Genomic DNA, 26517 nt, shown 5'->3' on the forward strand with positions numbered 1-26517 from the left:
ATTTTAAATGAGCAAGATAATTTTAAAAGCACACACACATGCATAATGCAGTACACAGTCTCCGATTACAGTTTTCCAAGATGAAAACACTGATATTTTATAAAGGACAGATATTACAAAGTCTATGAGAAATGCAAGTGCATAGCAACTGGTATCTTCAAAATTCTGTTTTTGTTTACATGAAACGATAAAGAGTAGATAAAATAATTAACATGCCGGCTATTCTGCAAATGCTTAAATTTACAAACTATGGCATTGTCAGCAACTAGACACACTTTTTTAAAAAAAGTATAATTAAAACAATGGGATCCCAAACTATAGTAACTGTAGCTAGGCAACAAACAATCAGATGTTTTTAACACCTGTGCACAATGCTCATAAGCACAGGGGATTGGAAAGAATAGAGCAGTTGCGTAGGAGAAAATTCTAGCATTCATGAACCCAAGAACAGCAGAATAGGATGGTATTTTTCAAAAAGATATTAGTGAACTGTACAGAGTCCAAAAGGAGGTCAGTGTCAGATATTATTCCTTGCAGAAGCAAGGAAACCCAGGCCAGGGAGCACATGCCAACTCCTGAAACAAACATCAGTCTGAGAGAACTGTTGGGGTTTCCGCATTCGCACCTTCCCTGGGGCTACATAAGACTAATGTGTTCCAAGGGAAGGCAAACAAAAAGAAACCTTGGCCAAGAAGCTAGTGCCAACAGCTCCTATATTTTACACTTTGGGGTATAAAATCTACCAAGTTGAGGAAATCAACTACAAACTCTTGTATGCATAAAGGCAAAGTTTGAGTGAAGCATGTGCAGGGCAAATGCAGTTCTTATCATAGTTTTGGATAAGGTCACCGTTCAATGTTCAGTTTGTGTTTGTATTCATTTCCTCTTTACAAGGAAGCTGCCCTAGGAAAATACCATCTTCAAATACAGCCTTTAGTAATACTTATAACTATCACCAGTTTGCCTGCTCAGTTCTCCTATCCTATGACTAACTCAAATATAAGCAATATGCCAGCTAACATACTAGGACTCTAAATCAATGTTTTTCTTCTAGATTTAAGTTTATAATTTCTGGCTAATTCAACGTCCCAATTAGTCTCATAGGTACAGTTTGCCTTGCATGTGAAGATCTAACTACTGTTTATATTTGAATAATTCATACTATGCAATTAATATATACTACTCATAACTGGCATTGCTTGGGAATTGTAAGAAATCAAAAAAATCAGTGCAGCTTTTAAAGTTTCAGTCCACCATCTTGATTCAAATAGTGTCCAGCTGTATCCAAACACAGACGGAAACCTGTTCCTTGACCTCAGGAACCATCTAGCAATATTTGGGCATAATGTATTATGAAATATTCAAATGTATAGCAAGCACCTTTCCAGAATACATAATAGACATCTCTCACACACATAGAGCACATTTTTAAAGTAGCACATTTTTTAAAGAAAATGTATTAGCTTCAATACCTAAGGTGTCATTAGATTTAAAATTAAGACTAATACAACAGAAAATAATATTTAGAGTTTATTGGACCCCTTTACGGTTGTATAAAAAAGGGTTAGCTAAGACAGTTCAGTGTTGGAGATGTGGCAAGGACAATGCCTCTCTGAAACACATGTTTGTACAGTGTTCTTTACTTAAGTTTTGGGAGAAATTGCTGGACTGTGTAACTATGACTGTGCAGAAAGTTAAATCTTTCAGCAGCGAATATTTTATTGAACTATATACCTGCAGTATGGAAATTATCAATGAGACAATGGAAATGGATTTTCCATGCCCTAGTGGTGGCCAAGAGATTGATGTTGAGGAATTTGAAAAATAAAGATATGATAGCTTTCAATCAATGGACAGATGATATGACATCACTCGCAATTTATGAACAGACTGCTTACAGGCACAGACTCTGTATGGATAAATACGATAAAATTTGGAATGAGTTTATACATAATGTCGTAGGCTATTAACATTTACATAAGCACCAGGACATTAACACTCTACCTATTTATATAAGAATGTATGGGAATAGCGTATATTGCTTCTTCTTTTTTTGTATATTTGTGTTTTTAAATGTATCATTGTTATTGTTTTTCTCCCTCTCACTTTCCCCTTTTTTCTGTTTCACTTTATTTTAACTGAAATCACCATAATTAATATTAATATTTAAAAAAGAACTAGAAACACCTCTTCCCCCACAGCCTGCTACCACCAATTGGTAGCTAGGCAAAAACTAACTGGATAGCTCTGAGCTTCAGCACAAGCTTACCCCTTTGCATGTAGGGAACAAAGAGTCCCATTTAGAATTTTCCTGTGCTAGTGGAATTCAGTTTTCAGCTGGAAAACAGCTCCAGAACCCACTCTCTAGGGAGACTGGTCTAGACCAATTTCTCTCATGCTTCAAGAAGCACCTGAAAGCCTTATTCTTGCCAGGCCTTCTTTCTACGTCACAGTACGATATCCTATGCCTGAAAGCTGCAATTTGGTATGCTTTAGATTTTGAGTGTGGGTTTTACTGTTTTATTTCAGTCAATGGCAGATGTCATATTGTTTTTAATGCTTGAAATTATTTTTATGTGCTTTTATTGTTGCTGTTTTTATTATGAAAGATCTCAAAGTTATTTAACAGGAAGCAATCCATAAATAAAATAAATAAATACTTGTTTAGGTGGTTGCAGTGTTTGTATTCCTGCTTCTAAATCTCCTAAATTGTCCTGACTACTTTCAAGTAAAAACAGATTATACATTTTCACCTGTCCTTCCAAACTGAGTTTTTAAAAATACTGATATGCCCTACAGGGTGGTTGTAAGGATTAGTGGATTAATGTGTCCAAAGGCATTATTTTTTTAGCTTGCATAACCAAAAGAGACATTTGGTGTTATGAATAACTCAGAGGTTTGCTGTGGTAATTGTGTATAAGGCCTAATGATAAGGAAGCCAAAAGGATATGGTTTTGAATCTCTGAAGTATTTAATTATTGCGCCATGTAGCATTTTTATATATTTCTGAATGGGGTGTAAACAAGAAAACATGAAGTGCAGTAAGGATGAAAGAGAATTCAAAGTAAAAGACTGGTTATTCTGCAAGAATTCTGGACAGAACAAGAGAATGACCAGGAAATGTCAGTACTGTTAAGGATGAACAATATGACCTAAATGCATCATACAGCAAGATACCTATGATATTATTCATACACAGTCTTACCAACAGAGAAGTCTGTTTCTCATTACTTTGTATTTTAAGGCACATGTTGTCCTTGGTTTTGCGCCATTCTATTTTTCAAAAGCCTAAATGAGAACAGTTTGGAGGCTATTTCTCAGGATTCAAAACCAGAACTCTGTAGATTGTCATGGTTCAAGGAGCCTATATAATCAAGTCCCTACATCTTATTACCAGTGTTAGGAACTCAAATATATAAGCTAATCATCAAACAGAACCTTAAACCTAGGTTACGGTTGCCACAGTGGATGTCTAGGTGCCTTTTTTAAAGTGGTGTGATGATGATGATTTTCATTTCTATACCACTTAATATTTTAAAGGGAAAAAATCTCAAAGCTGTTTACAACACATTAAAACATCAAATAAAATAATCCAGAATAAAACAAATTCAAGCTTCAAAGAAAATATTTCAGATCCTTCTCTAAGTGAAATTTTCCCCACATTTATTTACCTACTTAATTTATATAGCTCCCCATAGCAGAAGTACTCTAGGAAGCCAGTGTGGTGAAGTGGTCAGAGTACTGGACTAAAACCTGGGAAATCAGGATTTGAAACCCCACTGTCATGAAGCTCACTGAGTTACCTTGGGCCTCTAACCCTACCTCACAGGGTCTTTGTAGAGATTAAATGGGGGGGGGAGCATGTACTCCTTGGATAAAAAAGTGGGCTATAAAAACATAAATAAGCTCTTCTGCTTACCTGGTTAAGAAAGCTGGAGATATCAGTCACCAACCTGGCATCTAGAGATTAGGGCTGGGCGATATCTGGTTTTCAACATTGTGATATATGGCTATGTCACAATGTCTGAAATAAGGATGGAGCTAAGTAGAGGCATTGGCTAGCTTCACAGTTTTTAACACACTGGGATTTTTGCATACTGCATGCATGATCAAAAATTATGGAACCAATATCACAATATGGATTTCATGTGGCCGCAACTAGACTCATGCCAGTAGCAAAATGCACCTGGCTAATTTCTAACACTGCTTATTACCTTCCTTCTGCCCCACTTAAGTCTTGTGAATCTCTGAAGATGGTATAATTCAACATAGACAAGTTGCAAATCTCAATGTGAGAAGAAATGGGGAAGATGAAAACAAACACTATTAGCATTTCTCTTTTAAAATATAAATGACCAGCCCTACCACAACCACAATGCCTGCCTTTCAAATTGCAGTTTAGTTGTCACAGCTAAACTGTGTATATTGCATGCTAAGAAACAGAGAAATAATTAAAGTTTATGCTGAATATTGCGTATGAAATAAAAAATTCTGAAATTCCAAAGAATTAAGAAGTTTCTAGACACACTGTATTTACTATTCTGAACTGCGCATTAATATATTCTTAAAGACAAACTGAAATTGCCAGATATAAAGAAGCAAAGTATTAAATGCTAATGAGTTTTCATTCTGTTCACTGCTCCCCAATAAGTATTCAAAAGGATGACTGAATCTGTATTTTCCTCTTCCAGGAACGATGGAAAGTATCGGCCATCCTGCAAAAGAATGTGTTACTAGAGTGAAGAATCCTTTACAACCTCAAAATTATATAAATATATCACTTCAAGAAGGGATAAGAGGTATTATATTAGAGGTCTGATTTTGCATTTATTATGAAGCAGGCTAACAAATTGCATACCTTTTAAAAGAAACGTTATATGTGAAGGTCAAACGGCTACCATGCCAATCTCTACAACACTGGTTACACAACCGAGTCCTCTAAGTTCCTTCAAAAAGCAATAAAGTGTTACATAACACTGGAATGCAAAAGTTGGCATGCAGTTCACAACAATTGTCCTATGCGATGTTAGGGAAGCTAATCTGATCTCCATGGCTAATATCCTAGAAATAAAACTTTCGGAAAAATTTGGAGCATAGGTGGCTTTGTAATCACATCTCAGGCAGTCAGATGTGCATTTTTTTATCACAATGCACAAAGGCATCTTGCCAGAAACATAAAAAGACATCTATAGGCTTCAAACTACTTGACTTCATCTACGTAGTCATATTTTAACAGCACAACTTGTGATGCACAATTTCTACCACAAATGTTTACTGAATAAACACTAGTGGTAGCAGAAGCAGCAGCTATAACCATTGTTAAAACACCACAAGACCATTTGTGAATATGTGATCACATCCCACTAATGCCAGCTAAAGCACACCATAAATACACAATGAATCATTGCCGCTCTTAACACCACCTCCGGTACTAACTCCTGCAAAGGGTAGTCTACAGCCAGTCGCAGTGTCAGCAGCTGTAAGACAGCGCTGCTTGTCTACCTATCAAGAAACAGAAAATACATGACCTGCAGCAACAATCCTCAGAGTTTTGTGTACAATCACAAGTTCTATACAGCTGCTACCCAGGACACACCCTATCATGCAGTAATGTGAAGCAACCCACTTAAAGTAGCACCAGCAGGGAGAAAATACAAGATTTGGGTCGCTTGGCGTGGTCATCTGCACTTCCAGTACAGTGTCTTCTGTGAGTTGGCATCACATCCACCCCATGATGGAAGTTTGGCCACAAGACCTGCCAAACCAATGCCAATAAAAGCCAACGCATGTAGGTTAGGTTTATGATTATTAAATTTGTATATCACATCTCATGAAAAAGTGAACCCTATGGGATCTCTGCCAAGTGATTTTTCAGCAACATGCAATTTTTCAGCAACATGCAATTTGCTGAAATATTCCAACTTTATTCCAAGAATTTGCTACATTTACTATATTTTCAGAAGCCTCATTAAAATCCTTTCTGCAACAGGATTAAATCTGTAAAGTGGATTTAGTCAAAAGAAACAACGCTACTGTCAAGCAGCTTTCAATGCCCGAGTTACAATTATGACTTATTTCAAGTTCAACTGGAAAGTTTTGTATTTCCACAACAGATATTTTCAAATTCAGATAGTACTTATGGTTTATTTAACTTAAAATTATTCCAAAAGGGTATACTGCCAGTTTGCTCACCATGAGAAAATCAAGAGCTTCAGCTGGGAACATTGAGGTCAGTATATATTAAGTTCCATACCTATAATCCAGCCTTATATTTCAGCACATTTAAGACTTGCCTAGTAGCCATAAGCTGACAAGGAACTGCACAGCTGAGTGAGTAGGCTGGCAAATCTATCACTTCTCTACATACATAATAGAAATCAAGCAGGTTGCCATGCATACAAGTGTAAGGGGCAGAGCTCTTCATCCCACTTCAACCAGCCCTCACCCTGGCTAGAAATTATCCTCTCCACCTGCCACATGTAAGTAACTTTCATGGGCTTATTTACAAGACTGCTACAATCGGCTACAAAGCAGCTTCAACAAAATATAACAGCTTTTCCTCCCTATATGCCCCCATTACAATCCAAACTTTTACAGGCTTAACCTTAACCCACTAGCTCTAACCAATGCATAATATCACTGTCAGTCACGACCACAAGAATACTTTTTATATTTTAACTTTTTTTTCTAGCACTATCGCTTGGGCTCATTAAGTAACAAACATTTAAAGATACATACAAAAATGGAGACTAAAAGAGCTGCATTAATGATATAATTTTAGTGCTGGCACAACACAATTGGGAGAACACACTATCACAAGTGAAGCACTTTCATTGTACGCTACTACATCGTTCAGAGCAATGCCCATGCCAAAATATTACTGACATGATAACAAAATTCTTCCAATAACCTTCACCCTTTGTCTACTCACTGCTATTTTTATTTGGGTCAAATTCAATGCAACTAGGAAGGGAGCCAAAGTTGTTGATATTCCACAAAATTTCAGCATCTAACATATTAAAGTCACATAAGCCATCAATTTTTTTTTCTTGCAGGTAAAAATAAAAATGCTCGCCATGCACACAATTCATACTAACATAGAACTCCAAAGTTAATCACAGAGTACACAAAAAGAAATTACCATGTTTTTATTCAGAATAATAAAATACAGCAGAAACTTTAGGAAACAAAAACCTAACTCGCATCCTAATATATATGTAAAATCATTTGAAAGGAACAGTTTTAAGTCTTCCAATATATGATGCTAAATGTCAGGAGTAGTGCAAGCAACTACAGTAGTACCTCGGTTTAAGAACAGTCCGGTTTAAGAACGATTTGGTTTACAAACTCTGCAAAACCAGAAATAGTGTCTTGGTTTGAGAACTTTACCTTGGTCTAAGAATGGAATCCGAACAGTGGAAGGGCACCGGCGGCAGGGGGCCTCATTAGGGAAAGCGCGTCTCGGTTTAAGAACGTTTTTGGTTTAAGAATGGACTTCCAGAACGGATTAAGTTTGTAAACCTAGCTACCACTGTACTTTTAAATGTTTCAGATTTCACTAGCAAAAATCTTTTTTCTGTTTGTATAAAATTGCCTCTAAGAACTGTTCAAGTAGATTTAGGACCATGCTTGTTCTCCCATTAAAGGCTGTTTTCGGTGGAGTTACCTGGCACTTAACCTTTTATGGTACTTTTAATTTCACATTATGTTCAACAGTGCATGTAACGCAAAATGAATTAACATAGCCAACAGGAATTTCTAAGCTTCCAACCTTTTCTCCAAGTAAGTTTGACTTAACAAAGGTTTATTTGAATGGGGAAGTTGAAAGACACCTTCCAGGAACTGGGCACTAATTAAATCTATCCTTCATACCAGTGGATTGTGTTGCTTCCTTCCCAGTATTCTGAAATGGCAGAAACAGGAGCTCAAACTTAACTGCAGCTTGTATCCTTTGGCCTGGGAATGATGTCTGGATAATGCCAGATATGTGGGAAATGCTTGTGGTAACAAGTGGTAAGCAAAGTGTTAGGAATATACAGAGACATCCCTACTGTTTTCACTTGAAAATAGGTTCCAAAGGCCAAGTCTTGATGTGCCCAAATTGAAGTTCAAGCCTTGTCCCTCCCCTGGTTCAGTTTTTAGAAGAAACTAAAGCTATTTTAATGATTGTTAAAAATGTGACGTTTCCGTCCTGTTCTGCTTTTCCATGTTGTTAAAAAGACTTTTACAACTACATAAATGCTTCATGAGATTGGGAAAAGAGTCCTAGATCTGTTAACACTAAGCCTTCTAAATGGTTTGGGAGCTACATAATCAGAATCCCATGATCATGATTAAGGGGGGGGGGGCGAATCAAAGTAGTTTTCTCCCCCCCCCCCAGCAAGGATTCTTCCAAGGATTCTTACATCATTCCAGCACTAAGCCTCCCTCATAGTTTGCCAATAAAACTGTATCAGAACCATTGTGACTAACAGATGTCTCTAATTTTTATCAAAGTAACAGCCACAGCCTTTGAGCAGTGAAACTGAACACCAATCTTAGACCTTGATTGTGTTTAGTAAAATCATACGCCATTTAAATTTCCACAAGAAACAAAATTAACAGTCACAGCTGATGAAATCATGTCTATTTAGAGTGGCAAAGCAGAAATGTGGTTTTTGCTTTGTTTTAGAGAACAAGGTAGAAAGCAGAACTCTCAACAAGACAGGGGGAAAAGATTTTACACACAAAAATGCCACAGAGCAGTTAAATGAAGTCCATTAATTTACAAAAACAAAACCCATAATCTCTTAACAAGCTAACACAGAGCAAGAAGCTAACAAGCTAACAGAGGGAATAGTTTTTTAACAAGCTAATATAGAGCACTGAACACATTTATGTTCAATGGCTTTACAGCTGTATAATCTAGTACAGTGGAACCTTGGTTCTCAAACGCCTTGGTACTTAAACATTTCAGCTCCCGAATGCTGAAAACCCAGAAGTATGTGTTCCAGTTTTCAAATGTTTTTTGGAAGCCGAACATCCGATGCAGCTGTTGGCTATTGTTTCCAGGGCACCTGCACCAATCAGAAGCTGTGCATTAGTTTTCAAACATTTTGGAAGTCGAATGGACTTCTGGAATGGATAATGCTTGACAACCAAGGTACTACTGTCCTTACATGTGACTGAGCAATCCTAAATCAACCACCATCTTATATCACCTCAAACAAAAGGCTTTTCAGTGGTCAGTGTATATTCTGCTTCATTTAATTATTTTGTATTTTTGAATCCCACTCTTCCTCCATGCTGAAGCACAGGTTGACTAAGAAAAAAGTCAATAAAACTAGGAGATTAGTTAAAATCACAAGTTTTCAATAAAATATAAATAGACAGTGATAATTATTTGTAGGATCATACCATCAAGTGTTGAGTAATCAAGTGATGAGATTAAAAATGACAGGCATGCATGTGTCAACTGGCTTTAAGAATGTTCTGTATTAAGTCTATACAGAGCAGTCTCAGATTTTGTTAGCTGGTCTTTGCTTGGTTTGCAAGCAAACACCTACAAACTCATTATGACAGATTAAATTAGCCTGTCTAATTGCTTTAGCTTTTTAAAATCAAAACTACTATTCCATTTCCTTTCATGTTTAATATCTTGTTCAGTTAAGACAAACATCAAAAACCTATTATGGATAGGTAAAGAGATGAGAAAAACAGTTTATGGAGGAGAATCTGATGTAATAAATGCATGCTTAGGAATCTAGGATCAATAAACCATCTTTTTCACCTAAAACCTCTTCATTGGCATCTTTATTATATGACCATTGTTTAGTTTGTTTATTGATACAAAATACCTTTTACTTATGGTCAGCAATCTAAGCAATACACATTACTATATATCATTTCATATATGTACCGATTGTAGTAATTTTGATACACTTCAACATAACTTTGTTAATATATTTATTAACATTTATCTGAGTGTTTATAGTTGTTTAATTTTAATTTTATGTAATTGTTGCATGTCATATGCTCTTATGTAAACAAAGATGTATCTTAATGCTACCACATTAAACCACATTAATTAAACCACATTAAAGATGAAAATGCATAAAAGAAAATTTTAAAGAAAACTTTTTTTTAAAGTTTCCATTTCTGAGGGCAACTGAGAAATTTCAAGATTAAAGTATGGAAAGAAAGCAGGCTGGAAATATACCAAGACTGGAAAAACATACAGGCCACTGAGCAAGCCATGGCCAAATATCAATATCTATATATCATGACCTTTATGAATCTACCCAGAAGCCCAGAGACAGATTGTTTTTCTACAGTCCAGTGATATGCAAATTTTATTAAATAAATGAATAGAAAGTATTCCATAATAGCAACTTTAAAATGAATTATCTAAATTTCATAGACGTTTTGATGATTAAGTGGTACATAAATCCTGTTAAATTAATTTAAAATATTATAGTTGTTCCCTGCTTTGTAGAAACCTGAAAACGAACATTTACATGGCAAATACTTAATCTATTGCTACAGGTGCAATGAAGGTTGAACAAAGGGCTGGCCTGTCTATTGACTCATTTAAATGCTGTAATTTGAGTTGTTCAAAAGTTTGTCAGAGGTTTTCCTGAAATACCATCTAGAAATATTGCTGTAGTTTTTTCTGTTTATTTTCAATCATTTGAGAAACCCTGAAGCTTCTGGGTTAGAATTTAATATGTCAAAACTGTAATTGTAACACACATCTGATAATGGAAGTTTCATTTTCATATGTCAGAAAGAACAATCACCTACAGGATAGAGAGTTGCATACATTTTACATTTTACACTCACCTACAGCAATTTTAGACACTTCACCCAGGGCAATTTTGTAACTACAATAAGAGGAGGTGAGCAAGCTGGGCAAGTTTACTGCATGCTGTGCATTTTTTGTACTTATCTTCAAGTCTTTTATTGAGTACTGTACAGTGGTACCTCTGGTTACAGATGCTTCAGGTTACAGACTCCGCTAACCCAGAAACAGTACCTCGGGTTAAGAACTTTGCTTCAGGAAGAGAACAGAAATCGCGCGGCAGCAGGAGGCCTCATTAGCTAAAGTGGCACTTCAGGTTAAGAATGGACCTCCAGAACGAATTAAGTTCTTAACCTGAGGTACCACTGTATAAAGTAAATATACTTATTCAGAGAAGCTCATGCACATACTTCTTTACAGATCTGCAGTCAAACATACAGCACTTCACTTTGCTTGGCTTCTACAGTTACTTCAATATAACATCAAGATAATTGCCAAGCCAGTTCTATGAGGCACATATGATTTCTTCTCATCTTAAGATTTAGAAGTGTTTTTAAAACTTGATAGACAATGTCTGTTTTCCTCAGGTAGGATAGGTAACATGGGAACATGCAGAAACCAATGTATCTATTAGGCCAGGGGTGAGGTGAGCAGAACCTTAGGGTTCAAGTAAAATAGATCCCACCAGCCTTTAAGTTTGCCCACCCCTGTATTAGATCCTGTTAGAACTCTGAACTACAGTTTCTGCTACAACCGAATGGGGAAACAGTGGTTCCATCTCTATTTATTAACCATAATATGAAACCAGACTTTAAAAAAAACAGGTTCGTAAGCTAATCAGATCCTGCTTTCATATCCTCATTAGTAAGCGAGGACTGAATAAATTCTGTGAAAGAAAGAAAAAGACCAACACTTCAAGATCTAGTGCTTCACAAAGAAGAATGGCTGTAAACTGAGGCAACATGCAAATGAAATGCAACAAAGTTAGAAACTATGCTTAATGCATCCTCAGCAATTTCCACAGTGCAAACCACTGCAGCATGCTATTGGTTAGTGTGTGAACTGTAAGCAAACAAATGTGAGCAGGAAGAAGGTTTTACCCCAATAAGATAGTTCTAAATACCACAATGCGCTGCTCACCTAAAACCACAAAGGGCAATGTCAAGAACTAAATATGGCACAGGAAGTTTTATGATACATATCTGATTGCATACAAAATCTGATTGCATTTCTTCTTCCAAAATTAACTTTTTTCCCATCAGGGTATAAAGAATGAGCAGCTGGTAAGCACCCAATATATTTAATACCTTTACGTTTTCACACCAGCTTGCATGCCTCTTTACCAGGGTGCATTTCAGCCCAAGTCAAACAGATTATTTCAATATAATTTTAAACCAGTCTTTAAAAAAAAAGCCACATGCATCTACAGGCCTACAGAAATGGCAATATGTGTTAGTACAATGCTTCTTTGCAAACTCACAAGCAGAGGTATCAAAAGTAAAGTCGAAGGTAGTCAGCCTTTGACAGACATGTCCATATTAAAATGTAAGTAAGAACAATCAACAGAGGATACTTAATATTTACAAAATGTAAAGATTTACTACAAAATTGTTCAGAAGACCTAAAAATATGATCAGACCTGAAAACAAACCAAAAAAGCTGCTATTAACAGATGAAGATTACATAAGTGTAAATGTTTAAATCCTTAAGATAATCAGACTGGACTGCAGATTTAAATAGAAATATTTATGGTTTATCATTTATGAGCTATCAGGCCTAACAAGGATCAAGAATCAAAGTTTTATTATGGTCAAAAGATCAGGGCCACAAGCAGCTTGCTGACAAAGCAAGGCAAGATGATCCGAAGTGAAACGTAGGTAGAATGCAACACAGGTCAATTGGTCAGGCAAGAACACAAGCTCATACTACAAGGTTACCATTAACTGGCAACACTGTTAAAGGCATTTAATTTAAAAAGGCCAGGAATCAAGGCTGTCCTGTTAAACCTGCCACATTAACAGTGCCTGAAAGTTTAATGATGTCTCACAGAATATAGTTTTCATCCAAATGAACATGCCCCAGCTTGATTTTAATGTAATGTAAAATCCTGGAGACTTTGTTGTGAAGGTATTAAGACAGTTGAAATAGACAATAGGCGTAAGTGGCAGGTAACTAGCTGATACACAAAAATTTATTTAAACCGAACCTAAACCTAAACCTGAATCCAATTCCAAATAAAATAAAATATTGTTAAGAGGATTGTTTTCTGAAATGTATCAAACCCAAACCTTAACATTCTGGCCCTAAAATACAAAACTGATTATTTGCACACAAATACCAGGAACTGGTTCAAAATAAGTGCTTCAATAATTTGAAGTCTAAGAGTAGTAAGAAAAGGCCTACGGGATGGGTCTGTGGTATACCGGTATATTGTTTATCTTAATCCCATGTAAACCCATAGCCCAACTCTAGTTAGCTCAATAAGTGAGCTTTCATAACCTATGTTTTGAAATTGGCTTGCTTTGAAACTGGCCAGAGTTTGTTTAAACTACAATTCAAGTTCATCTGCAGTCACAAATCATGATTTGTGGGAAGTGAAACTAAAGCTTTCAGAAGTCTTTCTCCTAACCAGACATGAGTACAGTGGTACCTCTGGTTGCAAACGGGATCCGTTCCGGAGGCCCGTTCGCAACATGAAAAGAGCGCAATCTGAAGCGCCGTATCTGTGCAGGTGTGTGGCACGATTTGGCGCTTCTGTGCATGTGCAAGCAGCGAAACCCGGAAGTAACCCTTTCCAGTACTTCCGGGTCGCCGCAGGATGTAACCTGAAAGAACGTAACATGAAGCAAATGTAACATGAGGTATGACTGTATCGGATGGGAGGTTGGCTTAATGCAGGCTTATTCCAACATGTGTAGGTAGCACTCAACAATTGCTTAGCATTACATGCAAGCCGGATCAAACAAAAGAAGAAAAAGTTCTGCTTTTCACAACCATTTGGAGTTTTATAAACATGCCAATCTCTAAGCTGTTCTCTATGCTAAAAAGCCAACCCAAAAGCTCTTCCTCACAAGGTCCTCCAAGCTCTTGACCATTTTAATGACTTACCTATATTTTTTTAAGCTCTAATATATCCTTGGGAAAGGGACAGCTAGAACAATAAGCAAAATGTGATACAGCCATATACATATAGAATGGCACTGTACTTATATTCTGCATTGAAGAAACAGAGATAAAAAATAAATGTCCTCTTACATTTCAGAGCAAGCCAATTTCATGAGAGATTATCTTAAGTATAGCTCACTGTGGTTTGATCTTAATTTGATACAAATTGGCAGGTGCGAGTTGTTCCCTAAATTTCAATTCTGCGTTTAAAACACAGTTTATTCCATCAGCAAAGCAGATCCCAAGAGTTCCCAAGTCCTTAAAAAAATAGAAATCCACCATTTAAAAAGGATAAGAAACAAAGCTATGTGTTGCAGATCAGATGGAAAGCATTTTTTTAAATGAATATATGAACAACACAACAACCAAGAAGAACACTGCAAGGAACATGCAGTGGTGGGGCTCCCCTTCAGCAGGCATCAATGACTATGAACCCTATATCTAATTATTGACAAAATTAGAGCTACTCTGTTGAGGGATGTATTTTACCACAGTCAGAGTAATGGCGCTAATACAGTTTACTGATGTTCTAGCCTTCCCACAACTTTTAGATTTGAATATGTTAAACAAACCAAATATTACAGGCACTTTGCTCCTCCATCACTATAGCCACACTGGCAGGAGCCAAGCAATAGTTTGGCTTCAAGTTATGTAAAACCCAGGCTCATAGTTAATTTGCTCCCAACAAATCATAGGCACTATGACAAGTACAAACTGTGGTTACAAGCTTTTGGTTTGCTTGAAAAGAGACAAACCATGAGCCCTGCAACACTAAACCCAAACATGGCATATCTCCTGGAAGGAAAGCAGGAGCAGGGAAAAGAGTGGAGCTCCTATAATGTTCACACCATGAACCATGTTCAACTTTAAACCGCAATTAAGCTTAAGTAACATGTTAAAGCGACATGTGAACCAGACCTTCACAATGTTAAATTTGCAAAATTAAAATAAAAGCTTGTAAAATTTCTGAACTGCAAGGCGCCAAAGTTTAGTTTTACTACTTCTGCACATCATTGCAGCATCCACTATTGCTACAATTACTGTACGTACATTCTAAATGTGAGCTGAATGACAACTATAGCCATCACTGAAAACCAGCTGTCTTGCATCACTTTCTCTATATAAACTGTTTATACAGAGATTTACCCACATTGCTACTCTGATTGAGACAGCTTTGCCTTAAATCTGCCAACTATGATTCTAGATACTATTAAAATATCAGTTATTTTCACTTATCCAGGAGGAAGGGCTTAACCAACATTACAACTCAATGAATCCTCAATTTACACTGGAGACCAACTCATTTCAACCACATGCAAAGCAATATAAACACAAATGTATTCCATGAAATAGAGCAACCAACTTTCAAGTTTGGAAATATCTCCCCCCAATAGATGACAAGACTGTATAACATAAATTTGCTTTACTTCAGTATGACTCAGAACTACCCTTAATTTCGGGCAAACTATGAAAACAAAACAACAGGCATTATATTCAGGGGTACAAAAGTGAGCACAGATATAATTACTGCAAATTCACTTTATGTTGCACATGCATGACTACAGGCTTCATTTGTATACAGTAAATAGATTGCGTTAACCATTTTAGACCTGCACCTGACACCTGCTAAGGTTGATACTTACATTTCCAAAATGGCTGTGATCTTAACTTTTTTTATGACTACTCAAACACAAGACCTTTTGTAGAGCACATTCCCTAACACTTTTTGTCACCGTATAGCTGTTCAACCATGCACTAAAGATGTGTTAAGAGTGGATAGTTTTGGTGTGTGTTTTTTTTAAAGTCAAAATTGCTTATACTCAGTTTCATTTCAACCACAATTAAGGGTTGATTCTAAATAAATTAGATGAAATTTAGCTGATACACAAATATGTTGAAACTGTATGCATCTCTTAAGACTGAATCCATGATCTTCTAACAGACACACAGGAGGGGGGAAAACAGGATGAGGGAGAATATTTGACTGCTGAGGTCAAGCCTTATAAATATGGAACAATATATCATTTATTGTACTTATTACTGGAGCAAGTCCTCTGGTATTTATAGAATATCAGCTGAACAACATGGCCATTTTATATCTAATCCAGAAATACAGCTTTTACCCAGAAATTATCAGCCTTGCTTTTATAACATTCTTGGACTGTTTTACTGTATTGGATGGTGGCCCTTATTTTCAAATGAATGATCTTCCTGAAGTGTCCTCACAAGGATACGAAAGCTACATTTACACATACAGTAATGCTAAACCATAGTTTAGAATTACAGGCAACCCCTGGTTTACACCCGTGGGTAACATCCCATGCCACCATGCACATTGGTGAAATCATGTATAATTGAAACCCATTGGAAAAACCTGCAAGTACCCCATTCTATGCACCGCCCACCCGCTTTTAATGGCATTTCAGTGACATTTTAATAACATTTCTGGGCCACTTCTAGATTCAGCATGATGCACGGTTGCACACATATTGAACACACGTAAACTGGGGGGGGGGGGCTGCCTGTACATGGAAAAGTCTCACCAGGCCTGAAGAAAGGAATAGGGCCACACACTGCTCCAGCTACCTTCACCCCTTTAGCCAGGAGAGCTGCAAAGACTACTTTCAGTTTCCCTGAATCTTGGCTGTGTTACTAACAAACAAGGTATCCTGGTTTAAAGTAAAAGCTGGTCAGTTTAACAGGTCAGCTTCATAACCCATAGCTTGAAGTTGGCTTTTATTTTTTTGTTTTTGTTTTACACTATGTGTCTGGTTCATACTCAAGGTGAAAGTCAGGTTAACAAAGTAACTGGCAACTCTCTTCCAGTCAGCTGCATGGGAAGAGGGGAGAATGCAAGCCAGGGGCTTTGTTCAGCTCAATGAGATCCATCCACATAGCATTAAACCATGGTTTAACATTACGTGACAATATAGTTAGTGGTGCATATTCTCTGAAAAGATTGTTATGGCAACCAGCTAGTACTGGACACTTGTTTAGGTAATGCACAATTTACAACAAAGTAAATAATTTAAATCAATTAAGATCAGCTGTGTCTTGGAAATTCAAATCATTACTTAAACTTCTGCAGTCTATTTTCAGATTCTGTGTAAACAAAGTAGTCATGTTTCAGCAAAAGTCTGTTTACATAACAGCAATACTTTAAAATAAGATCATGCTTGCTGCTGCCCGCTAGCCTGGTCACCTGTGGCGAGTTAAGATTTTAACTACCCAACCTCCTTTCTAGATAAGAGACAAAGACAAGCCATTGTGCATTTTGAATGCTAAGGACAAGCAAGAGTGTGTTGGCTATAGTCTTCAAAAAACATTCTGAACACTGGATACAAGGCAATCTCCTTTCTAACCTTCTATCAATGAATTATATGACTAGAACAAGAAAGCCTTATCTGCAGCCTCCATAATTCAAGAGACTCCATCATGCAAGCTGCGGGCAAGGTGAAGAATAGGCAACATTAGCATTCCATAAATGGCAGTTGCCGCCACCCCCTTTGGCAATCTGCAGAAGTGAAAGGATGCTGTGGGAGGAAGAAAGAGAAGCACAGCAGAAAGAGGTGGTGCAAAAAGTACCAATGGAGCATGATACAGAGAAGGCAAATGAGGAGGGTTGGGGCAGACAACTACCACAAGAGTTGATTTCCAAGCCTGAAGGAGACCGATCAGAATGTCAATAAAAACACAGGGGTAGATGAACATTCTTTCTATTGTCAGGATTTTTTTCCACATTAAGATATGTGGTACATTCTTCCTTAAATAAAAATTTCCATAGAAGGAAGCTAACTTGGCTATTTCTTCCCCAGGCTGATTGGTAATTCCATTGCTCCTAACAAAGCATGTTTTACAAACAATTTTAACACTTCTTAATGTTAAAAATAAACATTGCAACTTGAATGTTCATGTTTTTCCACATAGAGATCTCCCAACTTAAGAGATATGCATTTTGAGTTTCAGGTAAATCTTTTTTTAACTCCATGGTCTAGTTAGGCATACTGCAACCTTTTCAAAGCAACAACACTGTACAAAGAAAATCGAAACAAATGATATATGCAATTTACTACAGACACATAGTAATTTAGAATAGCATTGTAATCTTGTGTGATAATATACTAATCCATCTTCTCACACAATGTAGAACAAACATCTATTTTTGCACTATTTATCTCTTAAATTCACATCTGTCTTACATCATAAACAAAGTGAGCTTGGGGATAAGTAGCATAGTGACTGAGATTGACCTACAGATCAAGAAGTTCCTGAGTCAGATCTTGCTTCTGCCATGAATTCCGAAGGTGACCTTAAACCACTCTCTCAACCTCAACCTAGGTATAAAACCAAACTGCCCTGAAAGGGTTGCTGTAGAGATTACAAAAGTCCAATATATGTGCAGCAAACACTTAAATGCTAAGCAGCAGCGTTTAACATACTGCACAATTAGGTACAGCAGCATGATAAGCTAAATAAGAACTGGTCCCTGAAGGCATGGTCCATTCCAATCACTACAAAAAAGCAGAAAGGGGGAAATGACATGACATTCTTTTGTCAGGTCTGGATGACACAGCAAGTTGCCATGCACCAAAAACAGAAGGAAATTCTTCCAAAGTCCTTTACGGCACTGGAAGAGGTGTGAGGCTAGACTCACTCCTGTCATGATAAACCATAGTCCATCAGAATGTCCAAATACAGCCAGTGGCTTAGCTATTCTGTCATCACAGAGGCAGCACAGTTTTGGAGTAAGTAGTTGAGTACTGAGGGTGCCTGGTAAGATAAATCTTTGAAGAGTTCTAGAATAACAGTGGTAAACAAAGTGAAGTATTGCTTATGTGCCACTAGCTTTCAGATGTCACCTTCCAAGTGAAAATAAAAAATTCCTTCCAGTAGCACCTTAAAGACCAACTAAGTTAGTTCTTGGTATGAGCTTTCGTGTGCATGCACACTTCTTCAGATACCTGAAGAAGTATCTGAAGAGGTATCTGAAGAAGTGTGCATGCACACGAAAGCTCATACCAAGAACTAACTTAGTTGGTCTTTAAGGTGCTACTGGAAGGAATTTTTTATTTTGACTATGGCAGACCAACACGGCTACCTATCTACTACTGGAACCTTCCAAGTGAGTTGACATTTCCAGAACATTTCACTAGAAAGTGACTGATTAAGGTTTGTTCTAATGTGCAGCTAGACATATTTTGTGCAATGTAAAAAATATGTGTGAAATAAGTTTTTGTGAATTGGGCATATGGGATTTAATAAGGAATTAGGTTTCTATTTCTTAAAAAGAAATAGATGAGAAAATATGCAACGAAATAGAAAATGAAGCTTATATTAATAGTATTCTGGAACTTGCTACTTTACTAGTCAAATGCATTTACCGACTCATAATGAAATTGACTTAAATATATATATACCAGTACAAAACAAACAGAGCAGAAGATTACACAGTTGTGCCATGCTGCCTGCTCTCACATTATGCTGAGCATGTTAAAATTTATTTTGTTTCAAGATGGTCAGATTATCTGGTACTGGGTGTTTTGAGCAATTTCATTTGCAAACCTGGGGGGGGGGGGGGGAATCCCTTAAACATATCTGCAAATATTGTGTTGGGAGCTGGTGCATGAGGTACCACCGTAGGTGATGATGATGGTGAACTGTTGGATGCTACAAGCCAGTGCTGAATGGGAGTTGGTTTTTCACCAGCAGTCCTGAATTAATGCTTTTTCATTCAGGTACAAAGTGCTACTAGTCTTGGGCAAAAGTTCAGGTTTAACTTTAGTTTTAAAATGTGTATTAAAGATTAGTAACTGAAGTGACTGAATGGGATATATGGGTATACAAAGGCAGTATAACCTATTTTTCCTCCTGGTCCCCAGCTGAATATCCCTACAAGCACAAACTTTGTGCTTGTCCTTGCCAGCAAGAAACTCTTTCCAAAGACAAAGTGGTATGATTTATTGTTCAGCAGTCTGTGGTCCAAGAACTGTCTCCAGCAGCTACAGTTCCCCTCAGTCCTTCAGTAGAACTTAGACCTGATAGCAGAGTTTGTTCTCTTTCAGCAGGCAACTTAGTAAATCACAGTATAAGTCCCCAACTCTTCTTTCAGCTCTTTGTGCAGGTGCCTTGTCTTCCCTTCTCCAACACTTCTGTATTCTTTTCTCAATTACCGTATAACAGTAGCTGAAGCATAGGACAGGTCTCTGTTGTATCGTACTACAATTCCCAGGATTCCTATTAATTTTGAGCTTCACATATCCTATAGAACTAATCCTTGAAGAAAATTTACATCACATGGCCAGACTTCTGGAAATTTCAATTTAATCAAAGGCAGCATCTCAGAGAAATTCCCAGACTGAGACAAGGCCTTCACAGAGTGAACTATATAGGCCAAGAAGCACAAGGTTCCAGACAATCAGAAGGACAGGCAAATATATTGTTATTAATAAATTTCTGTCTTGGACCTTATTCCAGACAATGTTGTAAATAATACATGGGTTACAGGCAGCAACTTTGCAGTTTTTGAGCAGCCATTTTGTGAAGTTCCTCCATTAACCTTTGATATACTATGACTGTAAATGCAAACAGAATCTTAAAACATATTTTACAGGGACAATAGCCATTTTGTAAAACAGGGCAAATCCTATTCACCAAAGCTATAATTTACTGTGTGGGTTCAGTGTCTTCATTATGCTATATGGGGGAAGGGAATCAATGCTCAGCTATTGGTTTCAGAAGGGAGACCTCCTTAATCCCCCATTATTTTTAAGGCATCTCTATTATTCTTGCTCCCTCACTGTGCTTTCATTTCCCCAAATTTCCTGTCTTTCTTCCATTCTCTGTTGGTTGTTTCTTTCTTCTTCCCCATCCTTCTCTGCTAATTCTTATTTCCTCTTCCCTCTTTCATGTTCTTTCTTTCAGTTACGAAAAGTTCAGGGGCAGGCAGTGTACTGGCTACTTGTGGAGGAAGAAAAAATGCTTAGAATAAACCTGCCACTGATCAGACAGATGACACTTCCTCTTATGGTGCAAGATTATACTACACAAAGGGTTGGCTCCTTGGTGAGTAACAGAAATCTCAACAGCAATCCAATGCCAGAACATTTCTTAGCACAATGAGCTAATTACTTCACAGGTGTGCTTTCAGCACATATGAATTAAGAATCTGCTCCGCATTCCCACCCAGAACTGACTCAATGAAAAGGAAGGAGGGACTTAACAGGAGGTCACAGGCCACACCCAACACTTTAATTACATGAATGAATAATCAATTGCATACTTAAGTTCCTCTGACCTACAGAAATATAGTGAAGGCAAAAAGGATTTCTGCCTATTAACCATACTATCTCAGCTAGGAAGGCTATTACAAACTCAAGAACACATTCTGAAAAATCAACTGTCAAATCAGTGAAAATTTAAACCACTATATCCACAAACATTTTTTAAATCTAGTTTCTGTATCAGAAACCAATAGGTTGGTAGGTTGGTTTTACCTCCCAATGATAATTTTATATTTTATTTGCATGATTATATTTGCATGAACTTTCAGAAGTGAACAAGAGTCCATGAAGCAGTTTTGGCATCCATCAAAGCTAAGGGAACAAGCTGCTGACTCAAAACAGAGGAAGATGATTCAGACTGGAAACAAAGCATTTTGAAGTATAGCAACACACTTAACCTACTTCCCCCCCACACACACACACACATACCCCAGCAAATAAGGATTTCACTGTCTTTCCATTGTAGACTACTCAAATCCTACATTCTCCAAAATATTTATATCTTGCCATAAACACAGACAATACTGAAACTGGGAATTTAGTAAAAGTTTCATAAATAATCATGATTACTATTAAGCCTCAAAGCTCTCCACTTGCCTGTACAGTCAAGAACACTTATCTCAACACGAAGAACTCTATTCACATCATACTCTATATTAGAATCACTGGCTTCTATAAATGCTGAAGGGACATTGTGGTAATGGTACTCAAGTTCAATATATAATGTAGTACCACAACCTTCTCAAAATATGTTATCTTGGAAACCCCAGTCTACTAGTTAACAACAGTACAGTGGTACCTCGGGTTACATACGCTTCAGGTTACATACGCTTCAGGTTACACACTCCACTAAGCCAGAAATAGTGCTTCAGGTTAAGAACTTTGATTCAGGATAAGAACAGAAATCAGGCTCTGGCGGCGCGGTGGAAGCAGGAGGTCCCATTAGTTAAAGTGGTGCTTCAGATTAAGAACAGTTTCAGGTTAAGAACAGACCTCCGGAACGAATTAAGTACTTAACCCGAGGTACCACTGTACATTAAATACAGAGGTGAGGTTGTTATTGGCACCTGTCTGCTCAAGAGACAATGGAGTGCACTGGGGGGGGGGAAGTCAAACCACTGAGTTAGCAGCACTGAAGTGATCTCCCCTGGGCGTAAGCCTGGGCAGTGTGTATGGAGGTCCTGGGCTGCCCAGGAAAGCAGAGGAATACATCAGCACCAATTTGGCTGCAGGACTTGTAGGAAGGAGGCACAGGGAAGGAGGTCTTAGGGACTCCAACATAATACAGAAATAAACAGCATCTTTCCAGAATTTTACATTGCTGCTTAATTGTTAAGATATTTTTCAGATATAGTTGATGTATTTATTCTTACATTTTGGTAAGCTGCCTCTGTAAGGAGTTAACAGTAAAAGGCAGGGTATAAGGTATATAAAATAAAATAATGTATCAGACCATGCTTCACAACTGTATTTTGAAATTCATTTTATTAAATTAATAATATTTTAAAATTCCTATTAACTAAACAATACAACATCTTTAACAAACTAACAGTGAAGACCTAACCACATTTATTCAGAAGTCCTACTGAGTTAAATTGGGCTTACTTACTCCCAGATAAGTGGGATACGAATGTAACCTAATCTACCAACATTGCAAGAAACGTATTTAAAGTGAGAAGAAAGCACAGTTACTTGGAGAGCTGAAAGTACTTCATGGATATCCATGTTATGACTACTTCTATAGAGCACTCCGTGAAGTTTTTTGCTTTCAGCAGCTATCTCACCAAAAAGCCTGTTGCATCTCACTGCATCAGGCCAACACAGTGCCTATGTGGAACTGCAAATGCCTTGTATAACCCCCCCCCCCCAAAAGAAACACTGCCTACAAAGACATGTTTCTCTACACCCTTTTCAGTTAATTTATGAGCATGGCAGTATGCATGAACAAACCTGGACCCCATGATCATCTTCGAAGGCCCTTCTTCATGCGCCTCCTCCATGAAAGGTCCAGAGGTTGGCAACACAAGAACAGGCCTTTTCTGTTGTGGCTCCCTGCTTATATAATGCTCTCCCTTCATTACATATATTTAGGTGCCAGGTGAAAATGTTTCTCTATAAGCAGGCTTTAGCCGATTAACATTCTATGGCCGTTTAACTGGGTTTTGGGAGGGGGGTTATTGGTTTGTTTTTGTTTTATTATGTATTTTGTGTTCTCATTTTGTACTTTTATGTTGTGAACCACTCTGTGATCTTCAGATGAAGGGTGGTATACAAATATGATGATGGTGATGATACTGTTCTAATTTCATATTGATACTTATCAGATAACTTTACTGTTACATTATTAAGGACTCAAGATGAGAAAAAACCCATGGAAGAGAGAGCATAATGCATTCAAACAAAAGGTACTTGAGGATGGCAAACAAAAATCAACCACTTCAAAGTTCATTTCACCAAGAATACAAACTTCTGACAACACTTTAAAATTCTCACTTACACTTGGTTCACCATTAGTTTTTCAAAGTCTTCAAGGGCAAGTGCATCCTGGCATAAATTCAAGGACTGGATGCACATCCAACCCCCACAAGTTGTTCTGCACCCCAAACCGGCCTACACAAAACTACACTGTGATCAACAGGCATAACTGCTATTCCAGTGCAGTTGTCAAGCTGCACACTTGAATCCTGCTTCAAAGGAAAGTTTTCCTCAATCTATAAAAAGCTCCTATTTTGATTAAGGCCAAAGCAGAGCACAATAAGTACCAGGCAACTTACTAGTGCAGACAAACCCTAATATCAGACTGACTTTAAACCAATTTGTTCCCAAAGCACACAATCTTACTACAGAGCTTCTATTTCTAAGCTGATAGTCTCAATTTAAGCAAGCACTTAAATAAAACGTAAAAAAGAAATCATTACAAGTAGAGTTCAAGTTTTAAATTTAAGTATAGGAAGGGAAACCTCAGGGGAGTCTGTATTTGGCCATCCTCACTGGTATAGGGGAGTCAAATTAATTAGTTCATGAGTTAATTTATCTTCCTCACTGCTGCATTTGGTCTATTCTGCCTGCAAGAAACTTCCAAGTTTTTTGAATTCTCATGTGAGCATGAGTTTGTTTCAAATGCTGACCCTGAAACAAACCAATATAAACTGAAGAATCTTTACCCAGTTTGCCAGACTTAACAAGATGTTCTCTGAAAGGCAACTTGTATTGTTTACATCGGTGGTTCCCAAATGGTGGTCTACATACCCTAGGAGGTCCGTGTAACACACCCAGGGGGTCCATGGCACCATTCACATTTTTTAAAAAAACTACCACAGAGATATCAAAATTTTCAAAAGTAAGGAGCTCATGGCTTTGGGTTTTGAAAGTCCACAGTACTTGCTAATTGGAGATCACTGGTTTACATTTCTGAAGTTTAGTGCTTCTAATATTTATTTAAAATATTTTAATATCACTGTTCATACAAACTTTTTCAACATATACTGGAGCTAGCAACTTCACTGGCGAGCAGTGCAAATTATATGACTGCCCCCTATGCCTTTGGAAAATATCAGCATTGATTTTTCAACCCAGATTTTTTTCCCAAGCAGAATGAGCACCTTTCATGTATTTACTGTTCAACTCACAATGCAACAACTTCTTTCTTAGACTCAATTCATATGAACTATTATTGGTGTCTTTACTGTGAAACGATTGTGGAGTACAAGAAATGACAAACCAAAATTGCCAGCCTACCCACTGTACCACTCATGTCTGTTAACTGGGTGTGGAATACTGCTACTGACCTATCAAGAAGGAATTACTACTTGCCTAACTACAAAGATGGTGCGAGTAGCTCACTCAAAGAACACCTGCAATCCTTTCAATTCATGCACCCGTATGCACACACACAGGGTAGCCAGAAAGCTGACAATGTACAGACAGCTACATACAATATGACCCTCATATGGTTCACAAAGGGGGCAATGCTATGGTCCTAGCTCCTTCAAAGCCCTGGCCTAACTGATGTCAGCATCAGTATTGTCAAAAAGCAGCATGCTAGAAAATGATTTGGACCTGAATGATCCAAATTCCTTCCAGTCCCATGACACGCCCACAAACTGGAGGGAAATTCAGTCCACCTCTGAGTGCATTTAGATCTCTATCTCCTCTTCAATTCATTGTTTCCAATGCTGCAGCTACAATGGCGCAACTGACTTGTGTGTGCACAATGGAGTTTCCTCTTCTTCTCCTGTCACCTCCAGACCCCCACCCCCACATCCTCTAAATCAGCTGTGGAGGATTGGGGCATCCTCCAGAGCAGAGTTTGGGAGTATGGACAGTAGAGAGGAAATAGAAATCCCATTGCACCTATGGAACTACATGAACAAAGAATTGCATAAACCCATTGGAACTCAAGAGTGTCCCTCCACCCTCACTTCCACAGTGCCAGCTTGAGTCTGTCAGTTTGTAGTAGGATAACGTGGTAGAACCACCATCATTCTTCCCCTCTCCTCCCATCCACACAAATGCACCCCTTAGGATTGAAGCCTTAATCACTTACCATTCCATAAAACATATCTGAAGCAATACCAATTTACATTTCTACCTCACTTTAAACATGACCTAACATGTGTCAGCCAGACAGACTTTAAGAGTCACTTCACAACAGACAGGGCAAACCACTAGTGTGACAGGCAGTGTTGCTCCTACAAGCATGCAATGTACACTGGTGAACTGTAATAGTCACAGTTCTCTAGTGCATGACCACAGTTTGTTTGATGTTACACATATGCCCTACACACATTACCACAGCCAAACATACTGTAACTGGGATTTTTTATTAAATGTGGAGAGGGAACAAGAAAAAAATCTCTGGATAGTTATTCCAGGGAAAATATCGTATCAGAAAGGTTTTTTTTACTTCGGTTACATACACAAACATAATAAACAATGTATGCTGCAGTATCATTACCAAGCTGAGGTATACAGTTAGTAGAAATATGAAGGCTTTGCACAAATTTAACAGGGTTGGTGCTAAACTTAGTGCCTTTACAGCTCCACAGAATTCTCATTTTCCAAATATTTTATCACCACATTGTACAATGGACTCAGCCCTAATCAATATAAAACCATTCCCTACTGACTTCTTTTTAATTTAAAAAGGGTTTGCTATCATTTGACAGGTTGCAGATGTGAACCAAAACTCAACAGCCTGAGTAGTGAAGCTACCAAAGTATATACCAAAATCTTAAGTTGAGACTATCATCTAATGTTAGCAGATATAGGCCTGATTCACATATTGGCATG

At 37.6% G+C, this 26517-nt stretch overlaps 1 protein-coding gene and 1 long non-coding RNA gene across 22 annotated transcripts in view; one reads left to right on the forward strand and one right to left on the reverse strand.

Annotated features, from left to right (window-relative positions):
* The window catches only part of WNK1 (WNK lysine deficient protein kinase 1), a 106716-nt gene that overhangs the window by 77963 nt on the left and 2236 nt on the right, over positions 1–26517 (reverse strand). The gene's annotated exons all lie outside the window — the stretch shown is intronic.
* LOC310687143 lies at positions 362–24524 on the forward strand. Its single transcript, XR_014516263.1, has 4 exons — positions 362–510; positions 4692–4799; positions 20867–21007; positions 23575–24524. It is a non-coding gene; the product is annotated as an uncharacterized lncRNA (long non-coding RNA).

This window comes from Podarcis liolepis (genome assembly GCF_965112155.1).
Source record: "Podarcis liolepis genome assembly, chromosome: 10".
Taxonomy (NCBI): domain Eukaryota; kingdom Metazoa; phylum Chordata; class Lepidosauria; order Squamata; family Lacertidae; genus Podarcis; species Podarcis liolepis.